We start from the raw sequence: 11,565 nt of genomic DNA on the forward strand, positions 1-11,565 counted from the left end.
TTCAGGGTCCATGTTGAAAATTATCATACAAGTTTAAGATACAATTCACAAAATTTTATATCTTTACATCTTGTTTTGTCAACAGATACCATACTATGATTTACTATCCTTGTCCAAATTAATGCACTGGTACACACAGTGACATTTTCCCAGGCTACCCAATTCAAAATTGGTGAAAAAAAAGACTGAATGATTGGGAAGTTACTTGCCAACTTGGAAGTAGAATTCTTTAGTTTTCCATCTTAAGTATTTAAGTTCTCTGGCATGAATTATCTGAAATCATAAACTGAACAATTACCTAAACCCAACTTTTAACTGCAAGATTGTGCAATGCTTCAAAAACCCATTCAGATACCAGATTGTTACAATAAAACATCATCTTTTAGACACACATTCAGCCAAGATCATTCCCAAGAAACAATTTATAATATCAACACACTATTGCACATGTCTTAAAGGGCAGAAACAAAAACACAAGACAGACAGACAGAAAGGAGCTCCAGACTATGGCTGACAGACAGAAACCTTTAAAACAGAGCAGATAAGAGAAAAATCTCCTACACCCAGTGGCACCTTAGATGTCCCCACAAGGGGACCAGATGTTTTCACAGAGGGTCAACCTGAAATGTAAAATCAAGGGTATAAAGGCGCCACTTACCTATGGAGGCCACCAGGTGCTTGCTAATAGTTTTAGTGCGGCAGTTCACTGCAGTGCTCCGGGGACCGAAGGCTCACTCCGAGGCGCACCTCCTAGAGTGGCTCTCCATCCTGGAGCCCTGGAGCGAAGGCCGGCTTCAGAATTTCCAGCAGTCTGGTCTTGTGATCTGGTCGGGCAGGGTCATCTCGCTGGGGCCTCCAAAATGTTAGACCAGGACGCAAGAAAAGACCACTGACTCCAATTAAAGTCAAATTAAAGCAAGCTTATTATTTCGACCGGCCGGGCTGCCTCTCCCTCCCAAAACGGCGGGAACAAGACAGCCCCCCACCTTTCCTACAGCCCAGCTTTATAGCCCAGAAAGTTACACAAAAGGGGTGTTACAGATAACAGAACTCTGACAAGCATCACACTAATGGTAGTTTACACATTTTTTTTTTTTGCTGGCCCCAACATCAGAATTTATGAAGACCATTAGAGCCTCAGAGAGGATGGCCAGGGAAGGCCAATATTTATGAGGTGTCACTAAAGTTTCAGAGAGGGCTGCTATCTGGTCAGAGAGCCAGGCATGGGTGAGTTCAAGACACGGGCAGGCATTCCAAGAAGGTTCAGAATTCGCAGTAATTTATAGTAAAGCCGAAATTATCTTTTCATGGCTTTGTGGCAAGATGGCTCCCAATTTTAATAAAAGATCAGGTTGGGTCTATCATTTACATATTGAAACTCAAATGGTAATCATTAAATATGTGTGTTTTAAGTCAACTATACCTATATAAGATTGTTAAAACAAAAATGTTCTAGTTTCTGGGTTTTTAATTTTGAATGGGCTCCATTTACTACTGATAACAATATCCAGAGTTCTTTCCTATGACTAGTTCTTAAATCTGCCTTATTTCTTTGCTTCCCCACTTGTATGCTCTTCTCTGTTAAGAGAAGACACATTTGTCACAGGTTGAAAGCCTTTTTGGTCAAAGGCTTTCTTGATTTTATTCCCTACTATTTGGGGTCTTAAAGCAATTGAATTTCCAATACTTCAAGGTCCAAAGTTTCAGAACATGTGATTGCCTTTCACTTTTGCTAGGAGGAAAAAGGCCAATTCCCTCCTAAGCTCATTTTTATGTCTGTAATGCAGCCAAGAGTTGCTGATACATGCTGGCCATTTGATTCTTTCCAACCCATTCCCCTAGAGCTCTAGGCTCAAGAGCATATGGTGTGCATTTTGTGTTATTTCAGGTGCCAGCTTACAAAATATTTTGTCATTGTATAACGTGATGTTCTACACAGAGTCTATGGTCTTTCAGTTTAACATTTATTCTTTCACAATATCTTCCCCACTGGCCGGTAAGAATTTTTCTCAGACTTCCTGTCTGATTTCCTGTTAGGTCCTGTTAGATGGCTGGAGATGCAGTGGTGATAACAGTGACTAAGGGACTCCTGGGCTCCTGTTCAGGCAGCTTAGTTTAATAGTACCAGGAGCTTCAGCAGCACAGCTATTTTGGACTTGGTTAACATCATTTCCCCTTTTGCTACCTGTGTTTGTGGCTTCCTGTTTTTTTTTTTTTTTTTTTTTTTTTTTTTTTTTTTTTTAGGAGAGAGTGAGAGACAGAGAAGGAGTGAGAGAGAATTTTTTAATATTTATTTTTTAGTTTTCGGCGGGCACAACATCTTTGTTTGTATGTGGTGCTGAGGATTGAACCTGGGCTGCACGCATGGCTCAAGCGGTAGCGCCAGGAGAGTGCGCTACCACTTGAGCCACATCCCCAGCCCTGTGGCTTCCTGTTTTACTAATTTTTTAAGTCATCTTAACGTCTGTTTTCACTGCTCCATCATTTGTGACCCTTTCTTAAATGATTATCTGTATTAAATTCCCTGTATTCAAAATACTTAGAAATGTTTCTATTTTCCTTACACAAATTTCATTTACTGACACAAATTGATTGACATCCTTTGACTCTCCAATATGCATATTATAATTTCTAGCCACCTGGTTGCTTAGCTAATGCCAAATATTTTTATTGTTGTTTTTGTTTTTGTTATAGCAGTATTCCACTTGCTCTATCAATATCTATATTTGTTAGGGTTAGGAATGCCAATCACAGACCCCAAACTCAGTGAATTAACAAAAGTTATTTCATTGTTCATTACAGAGTCTGGCATGTGTTGGAAGTGGAAGTGCTAGTGTGCTTTGCTCCATGCATTCATTCAGGGACTAGATTGACAGACATCCACCATCTTTTTTTTTTTTTTTTAAAGAGACAGTGAGAGAGGAAAGAGAGAGAGAGAGAGAGAGAGAGAGGGTATGTGGTGCTGAGGATCGAACCTGGGCCGCACGCATGCCAGATGAGCACGCTACCGCCTGAGCCACATTCCCAGCCCCGACATCCACCATCTTCAAATTATAGTGGCCAAAATGTCTGGGAGTTGTAATCCAGTCTGCAGGTAGGGGATGAAGAGAATGTGGAAGAAAGCACAGAGTATTTTAGAAGGCAGGCCTGGAAGCAATGTCCATCACTACTGTTCATATCTTATTGGCCAGAAATTGATCATATGGCCTGAACAAGTGGCTAGAAATTTGTCTATGTGATCAGGAGACCATAGAACTAGTTTGATAAAACATTGCATCGTCTCTGCCATTAAACAAAATAAATAAATAAATAAATAAACAAAAACAAATTATTTCTATTTATAGTTTGCATGGTATTATATTTTTATCTTTTTAATCTTTTTGTATTCTTAGACTTTAGGTATTCTTCCTTGTAAGTAGCATATATATCATTGATTCAAAGATATGAATTTTTTCATATTTTAATACATCTGAAATTAGATATATCAATGAATTTTGATAAATGCCATATGCCCATGTAACCCACACTCTGGCTGCTTCTAATATCTGCTAATATCCTTTGGTATTATTCAGTTTCACTGTCTTCTGTCTATATAAAGATTCTTTTGTTTATGTGCTAGGGAATTGAACCCAGGGTCTTGTGCATGCTTACAAGCATTTTATCGCTGAGTTAAAATACCCCAGCCTTATATAGGCTTTAAAAATACTAATCTTTTTTTTCAAATTTTAAAAAAAAATATTTTTTAGTTGTTGATGTACCTTTATTCTTTATTTATTTATATGTTGTGCTGAGGATCGAATCCAGTGCCTCACATATGCTAGGCAAGTGCTCTGCCACTGAGTCACAACCTCAGCCCCTACAAATACTTATCTTGCTTGAAATTTGTTGCACCTCTTGAATCTTTGTTGATTTGTATTTTTCATTATTTTTTTCTTCTTTTTTTATTAGTTACACATGACAGTACAATGATCTTGACAATTCATACATTTGAATCAAATGGGGTATAATTTCTCACTTTTCTGATTGTACAGGTTGCAGAATCACATTGGTCATACAGTCACCTATATACATACAGCAATAATAATGTCTATTTTATTCTGCTGCCCTTCCTATCCCCCTGTATTTTTCATTGTTTCTGGAAAATACATCTTTGCTCTGTACTCTTTCTGGAACTCCTATTAGGTTTTTCATTCTTCATATATCTTATTCTCTCACTCTTCTCTTTGGTGTTCTGTGTTTCGTTTTGGATAATTTCTTCTGATCAATCTTCTACTTCATTAATGTTATTTCGAGCTAAATTTAAACTATTTTTTAAAGTTCATGTTTATTTGTTTATTTTGTGGTGCTGGGGATCCAACCCAGGACCGTGTACATGCTAGGCAAGTGCTCTACCACTGAGCTGTGACCCCCCCCCATCAGCCCTTCTTTGAGATTTTTAAAGGAAATTTTAAGCCAGTACACACTTATAATCCCAGCTAGTTGGGAGGCTCAGGCAGGAGGATCACAAGTTTGAGGCCAACCTGGGAATTTAGGATAACTTGTCTCAAAATAAAAAAGAACTGGGGATATAGCTCAGTGTTAGTCTGCTTGTTGTTGCTATGATGAAGAAACCCGAAAACAAAACAAAACAAAACAAAACTAACTTAAAGGAGGAAAGATTTATTTTTGGCTCACATTTTCAGAGGTTTCAGTCCATGATAAGCTGGCTCTATGAGCCTGTTGTGAGGCAGAGCATCAATACAGAGACTGAAAGAACATGGTGGAGCTGAGTTGTTTACCTCATGACATCCAGAAAGCAGAGAGATAGAGATCAAGAGATTGAGGGGGAGAGAGAGAGAGAGAGAGAGAGAGAGAGAGAGAACAACATTTTGCACACTGGAGACAAGATATAGTCTCCAAGGACATGCCCCAAAGGACTCACATCCTTCTACTAGGTTCTACCACCTACAGTTTCCACACCTTGCAATAATGCCATCAAATATGAATTCACCAATACATTAATCTACTATTGAGATCAAAGCTCTCATGAGCCAATCCCTTCCTAAAAGCCTCAATCTGAACACTGCTGCACTGGACATCAAGCCTTCAATACATGAGCCTTTGGGGGGACATTCCAGACCTAAACCATAACAGTGGTAGAGTGCTTGTCTAGCTTGAACAAGGTACTGGATTTAATCCCTAGTGCTGGAGGAAAAATTAAATGGAACAATTCACAGTCAAAGGTATAATGCACCCCTAGGTACCCGTTCACTGCTTCGACCATGATAAAATATATTTAATTTTGTCTTATCTATACCTCAACACTTCCCCTTAGACTCCCACAGGATTATTAATGAAAATCCCATACATTATGCCATTCTATTGATAGACATGAATATGTATCTCTAAGAGTTAAGGATCATTTCAAAAAACATAACCACAATAACTATTATTACATCTAACAAAATTTAATAATTTATTAAAATCACATAGCATTCTGTGTCCAAATTTCCCTAATTGATTCATAAAACTCTGTGTGTGTGTGTGTGTGTGTGCGCGCGTGCACGTGCGCACACACACATGCACACTGGGGATTGAACTCAGGGTCTTGTGCATGCTAGGTAGGTGCTCTACCACTGAGCTATACCCAGATCCTTTGAAGTCTTTTTATAGCTAGTGTGATTTAGGATCAAAACAAAATCTATATATTATATTTGCTTGATTCTCTTTTAATGCATAAAATTCTCCCTCTTTTGTTCCTTTGCAATGTATTTATTGAAAAAACTGGAACATTGATCCTATTTGTTCCTTATTACATTTCTGTGGTGTCATTTAACACAATCCCCTGTTTCTCATATTTCCTATAAACTGGTGGTTATATTTAGTCTTCCTTTTTTTAACAACAGTCCTTCATAGATAATAGAACGTACTTCCTTCTGTTTTTTTGTTTTTTGTTTTGTTTTGAAATGGGGTCCTGATGTGTTGCCCAGATGGCCTTGAACTCAGAATTTTCTCATCTTAGCCTCCCTAGTTTCTGGGATTACAAGCATGCATCAGAATACCCACCTATACTTCCTAATGTATCACCTCAAGAAGCACTGATTCCCTCCTTTCATGATGTTAAGTTTGGTCAGTGTATTCACATAGTGTCAGCTTGATTCACCCTTAAGTCTCTTATTTTTTGGCATCATTGAAAATTGCCACCTAGATCATTTATTCTATTAGAATTGTGAAATCATGACATTACAGTTTGAGCATGACTAATCTCAAAATTCAAAATCTGAAATGATCCAAAATCCAAAACTTTTTGAGTGCCAATATGATGATGACTTGCACAATAGAAAATTCCACCCCTAGCCTCATGTGACAGGTTGCAGTCAAAATGCAGATGCAATGAAAAAGTATTGTAGCAAATTATCTTCAGACGATGTGTTTAAGGTTATTTTATATGTTGTATATGAAATAAGGCATTTCATTTTTAGACTTGGATCCCATCCCTGAGATATCTCATTATGTATTTAAAAATATTCCAGAATCTAAAAAAAAAACCCATAATCTGAAATACTTCTGAAGATCCTGAGCATATCAGATAAGGGAGATTAAATTTGTATATTACACTTTCTGCACTTATTAGCTGGAATTTTTTTTTTTTAGAGAGAGAGAGAGAGATAGTTAGAGAAATTTTTTAGTATTTATTTTTTAGTTTTTCAGCGTACACAACATCTTTGTTTGTATGAGGTGCTGAGGATTGAACCAGGCTGCACGCATGCCAGGGGAGCACGCTACCGCTTGAGCCACATCCCCAGCCCCTAGCTGGAATTCTTCTATGAAGAATAATTAGGATTGAACCCAGGGGTGCTTTGCTGCTGAGTCACATTTATTTTTTTTATTTTGAGACAGGGTCTCACTAAATTGCTGAGGCTGTGGCCTGGAACTCCTGGAGGCCTGGAGTTGCTCGGGTTACAGGCTTGTGAATTCACCATACCCGGTGAATAATTGCTTCTTAAACTAGCTACCTTATCCATTCAGCTTTTTAAAAATTTATTCTAATTATTTATACAAGACAGTAGAATGTATGTTGACACATTGTACACAAATGGAGCACAACTTTTCTAGCTGAACATGGTATAGGGTCCCACTGGTAGTGTAATCATACATGCACATAGGGTAATAATGTCCCTCTCATTCCACTGTTTCTCATTTTCATTTCTAGAGCTTTTGTTTTAAATGTGCTATATTTGCTTTTGTGATTTCTTTTTTTTCTAATATATTTTCAAGTTTCTCTTTTATTTCTAAACAGAGTAAGCATAATTGTTTTATAACTCATGTCTTATGATTACAATATCTGAAGTCTTGTTTTCTCTTCTGGATATAATTCATGGTGTCTTGTTCCTTGTGTATTTAGATTTTATTATGATTATTATGAGCTAATAATTTTCCTTAGAAAATGATTTATAGTTCTTTGGTGCCTAGGATGAGAGGACATTTGCCTGGAGTAGATTTGCATTTGTTTCGGCAAAGTGCTTTGGAGCATTCCACGTTCCTCTGCAGAATTACCTTAAACTCAATTTACAAACTGATATTTTGTTTGTTTTTTGTTTTTAAAATCAGATTATGGTCTGGGGATATAGCTCAGTTGGTAGAGTGCTTGCCTCACATGCATAAGGCCCTCCGTTCAATCCCCAGCACCATACACACACAAATTCAGATTTCAAGTTTTAAAATTTTTTTTAGTTGTCAGAAAACCTTTATTTTATTTTATTAATATGCAGTGCTGACATCAATATTTATAGAAGCACAATTCATAATAGCTAAATTGTGGAACCAACCCAGATGCCCTTCAGTAGATGAATGGGAAAAAATGTATATATACACAGTGGAATATTACTCAGCAATAAAAGAGAATAAAATCATGGCATTTGCAGGTAAATGGATGGAGTTGGAGAACATAATGCTAAGTGAAGCTAGCCAATCCCCAAAAAACAAATGTCGAATGTTTTCTCTGATATAAGGAGGCTGATTCATAGTGGGGTATGGAGGGGGAGCATGGGATGAACTCTAGATACAGCAGAGAGGTGAGAGGGAAAGGGATTGAAATGATGGTGGAATGTGATTATCATTATCCAAATGGATCATCATTATCCAAAGTACAGGTGTGAAGACATGAATGGTGTGAATATACTTTGTATACAACCAGAGATATGAAAAATTGTGCTATATATGTATAATATGAATTGTAATGCATTCTGCTGTCATATATAACAAATTAGAATTAAAAATTTTTAAAAAATATGCAGTGCTGAGACTCGAACCTAGTGCCTCACACATGCTAGGTAAGAACTCTACCACTGAGCTATAACCCTATCCCCCTTCAAGTTTCTTTAAGGACCTACTGTGGTTATTAATACCACCATCCTCCATTGGATACCAAGGCAACTTTTCTTGAAGATCCCTGAGAATGCAGAGGGGAGGGAAGGTTCCCAGCAGGGAGGATCTCTTAGATTTTTGTAGCTCAAGTGGCTCTTTCATCCTTTCCTCTTTAAAACAGACAGGTAAGCAAAGTTCATATTTACCCTCCTAAATATGACTGCATTGTTTTGAATACCTCTAGTTTGCTGACTTCATTTAGATTGTGACCTGTTAATTCTTTACTTTCTTTTTGGATTCTTGTATGCTTTTCAGAAGTCATTTCCATTTTCCCATAATTTTTAGTTATTTTAGAAACACCCACCACATCAAAGAAAACAAAATTCTGTTGTTTTTCCAACCCAACCTTTTTATTTTCTTCACAGTTAATAGTTGTCTTTTCTCCCTCCTTAGTTTTCTACCTACCTATCACCAATATGTCTCTGAACTGTCTTATGGTTAGGCAAATTTCTTCTCTATAAGTTGAAATGCAATAGGTATCCTATCAATTTTATTTTCTTAAAGAAATCACTTCCAAACCTTTCTGAACTGCTCTAATTTTGATGAATTGATATCTAGTTCTGCAGTACATTTTGATGTCTACTTTCATCATTGCCCTGGGGATTTCTTTTGTTTTTCTTTTTTCTTTCTTTCTTTCTATTTTTTTTTTTTTTTTTTTTTTTTGGTATGGGGCAGGGGGTTAGTGGGGGGATTGAACCAATGAGCCACGTTCCCAGCCCTTTTTTATATTTTATTAGAGACAGGGTCTCATTGAGTTGCTTTGGGCCTCACTAAGTTGCTGGGGCTGGCTGTGAACTTGGATTCCCTCCTGCCTCAGCCTTCCCAGCAGCTGGGATTACAGCTGTGAGTCACCATGCCTGGCTTGGAGATTTCTTTCTTTTTTTTTTTTTTTTTTTTTTAAGAGAGAGTGAGTGAGAGAGAGAGAGAGAGAGAGAGAGAGAGAGAGAGAGAGAGAGAGATTTTAATATTTATTTATTTATTTTAGTTCTCGGCGGACACAACATCTTTGTTGGTATGTGGTGCTGAGGATCGAACCCCGGCCGCACGCATTCCAGGCGAGCGCGCTACCGCTTGAGCCACATCCCCAGCCCAAGGAGATTTCTTTTGTATCTCTTTTGGATCCTGATTCTTGGATAACTTGCATGTCTCTTTTTTGGTTTGCTAATTTGTCTTGATGTAATAAATCCTCTCCAACCTTTCTGAAAAACAACGCATGGAATACTAATATTTTGAGACATGTTGCATATTTGCAGTAGTCTAGCTTACAATTAAACCATAGTTTGGCTCAGTGTAGGATTCCAGGTTGAAAATAATTTTCCTCAAAAATTTGAAGGCAATTTCTATCATCTTCTAGATCTCAGTATTGATGAGCTGATATGCTTACTGCTATTCTGACTTTTGATCTGTTTCTGCAACTTGATCTTTTTCTCTGTAAGCTTTTAAAATTTTTTCTGTCTTCTTGTGTTCTGAAATTCTATAATGATATGACTTGGAATGGGATTGATTTGATATGCTGGATACCTAGTTTGCCTTTGGAGATTCATTTCTTCAGGGAAAGACATTTATTATTTTATTTTATGTTTTAGATACTGGGAATTGAACTCAAAATCACTCTACCACTGACTTACATTCCCAGTCCTTATATATAATTTTTTTTTTTAAATTTTGAGATAGGATCTTGCTAAGATACAGGGGCTGGCCTCAAACTTGATATGCTCCTGCCTCAGTCTACAGAGTGGCTGGGATTTCAGGCATGAGTCACCATGGAAAGCTACCAATCTACTTATAAATTACTTATTTCTTCCCTTCAATTCTCTGTTTTCTTTCTGGAATTCTTGTTATTTAAATGTTTAACCTTCTGAACTGATCCTCTAATTTTTATCAATTTTATCTTAAAGTAGAACAAAATTTATTCTCTATATTCTTTCTCTTGAATTTTTCTCTTATTGTGGTTTTGATATTCAAGAGTTCTTTTTGCTTATCTGAATAGGAGTTACTTTAAAACTAGCTTTTCATTGTTACTTTATAAATTCACTGTATTATTTTTTCTGAATATATTGATGACATATTTGAACTTTTCTTTTTTCTTTTTAGTCTTTTTTTTCTCCTTTGCAATATCTGTTTCCTCTAATTTGCTTTTTTCTTTCTTGTTTTCTGGGTTTCTTTCTTGTATATTAAAGACTTTTCTTAAATATCTAGTGACGCTTGGCTGTCTGCTTATGGTTGAGTAAGGACATTAAAAAGCTGTTTGGAAAGTGTGTGAGGGCTGCGGTATAAAAGTCAAGGGCTTAATAGTAGGATTCATTGTCTATTTCATTAAGAAAATCCTCATGAGAGTATCTTTGGGATTTTTCTCCTGGGCTGGTGAGATTCCCTAGAGAAGGTTTTTCAAAGCTATATTCATGCTCTTGTTAATCTTTTTTTAGGAATCCACTTTCTCAGGTTTGCTAAACCAGTTACTATTCCTGTTTGCTTTACAGTTTCCAAAATGTTGTTGCTGTTGTCTCCTTTCCCTCCTTATTCTTGGGGGTTTCTACCTTGTGGCCTGGATAATATTAGGTGCATTCGCCCACACAACGTCCTAATCCTCACAAATAATGAAGACCCATTATTTCTTTAGGATAATTTTATTGGAGGACAACTGCAGGATCGTGTAGAAAGGTACTGACACAATTATCTGATTGCCCTAGAGTAAGTAATATGGATATATGACAAAAGGTATAGTTTTGTATGGTAACTGTCTTGCAAAAGTATTAAATAATTTCCAGGGGTGCTCCATACACCCACCCATCCGCCTCAATACTCCGCCCGGCGGGGGCGGGATACATTGCAAGAAGGGTCTGAAAAACTAAGAAAAATGCGCATGACAGCTGGGCTAGGCCAGAGAAAAATCGCTTAGAAGAACCCAGAGCATAGGCCACGCCTCTCTGAAACTGAGAGAGAGGGTGGGGGTTTAACCTCGCTGATGATTGGTTGATCTCTCTGACCAATCACGCGCAGCAATTGATTTTGCATATCGCCCGGATCCACCTCCCCGAAGGGTTTGAGGCCACGTTTACAAATGGGAATAGGATACGTAAGAGGGACAGAAAATACAGCCAATGAGAGCTTGCGGCGCTAATGGGCGCGGTGAGGCTGCTGCCAGGTTTAGGGCGGAAG

Source organism: Spermophilus citellus, assembly GCF_964194105.1.
Source record: "Spermophilus citellus genome assembly, chromosome: 10".
NCBI lineage: Eukaryota > Metazoa > Chordata > Mammalia > Rodentia > Sciuridae > Spermophilus > Spermophilus citellus.